At 31.7% G+C, this 1,162-nt stretch overlaps 1 non-coding gene across 1 annotated transcript; it reads left to right on the plus strand.

The window, feature by feature from the left end:
• The first annotated feature begins 804 nt into the window (after nt 1–804).
• LOC126016627 (small nucleolar RNA SNORA51) lies at nt 805–937 on the plus strand. The gene has a single exon (XR_007498415.1). It is a non-coding gene; the product is annotated as a small nucleolar RNA SNORA51 (small nucleolar RNA).
• Nucleotides 938–1,162: the final 225 nt, after the last annotated feature.

Below are 1,162 nucleotides of genomic sequence, written 5' to 3' on the forward strand. Positions count from 1 at the left end.
GGATTTAGACAGACACGGAGAAATAGGGATAGAGATACATAGAAAGAGGAAAAAAAGATACAGAGAGACATGTATATGCTTAAGAGATAACATGGGCTTCTCTGTATTTAAAAGGATTAAAAAGAGCCAAAATTATACATCTCAAGTAGTCATTATAGTGTAAGAAAAGGAGTTCAAATAAGAGTGTCCACCACTCAGAGGCAAATATAAGACAAAGAGGCATCTTTTACCAAGTTATCTTATATGCAGTTTTACAAAATTGTGTCACCCAAGTTTATTATCAGTGTGGGTGTCAAGGAGAGTATTGTAGCATATAATTGTCTTTTTTTTTAATTTTCTTTCTATGGCATTGTTGACCAGCAGAAATTCTGAAGTGTCTTCTCCAGAACATCTTGCTCTCTCCTCTCACAGGGTGCCAGCCCTGCTCTAAGCCTGAAATTCTGCATCAAGTAGTTTTTTAGATTCCTAGTATAGAACTTATATATCAACGGGCTTCACACTTTCTAGCTGGTTTTGATTTCAACACTGAAATTTATTTCAGCACACTTTACCAGGCAATTCCTTCCTCCATGTCTTTGTCTCACATAAGAATTTTATATTTTATATTTCTAGCCTGTCTAGATTATAGGCCAGTTTGGGGTGGGGAGGAAGGACACTTGGGATATTGGTCATGGGAATGTTGTACTGGTGAAGGATTATATATATATATATAAATAATATATATTTTATATATATATATTATATATATAATATAAAATATTAAAAAATATATATATAAAAATAAAAAAAGAAAAGAAAAGATAAGGCCTCTCAATTCTTACCACAGGCTGTGTTCTTTACACCGACTGTATAGAAAGAGAAGGTACAGTAAATGCACCCCATACACACTTCAACCCAGGCCCTTTGCCTGGTCTGTTTTGTGAATTGAGGAACAAAAAATAGAATAAAAATAAAGCTCAATACTTTTTTGCATAAGAAAAGAATTTTATATTTCAGGAAAAATTTCTTTTTAAATAAGAAAATATGAATTAAAATAAAAGTTAAACAAATCATTCTAAGTATTTTATTTTTAATTTGGTTATAGGTAATATATGATTTCACTTAGTTATATCTTGGGCTCAGTTCCTCATCCTCAAAAACATGGATTTTGACTCAATTTTCC

The sequence above is a fragment of the Suncus etruscus genome, chromosome 8 (genome assembly GCF_024139225.1).
Source record: "Suncus etruscus isolate mSunEtr1 chromosome 8, mSunEtr1.pri.cur, whole genome shotgun sequence".
In the NCBI taxonomy this organism is placed as follows: domain Eukaryota; kingdom Metazoa; phylum Chordata; class Mammalia; order Eulipotyphla; family Soricidae; genus Suncus; species Suncus etruscus.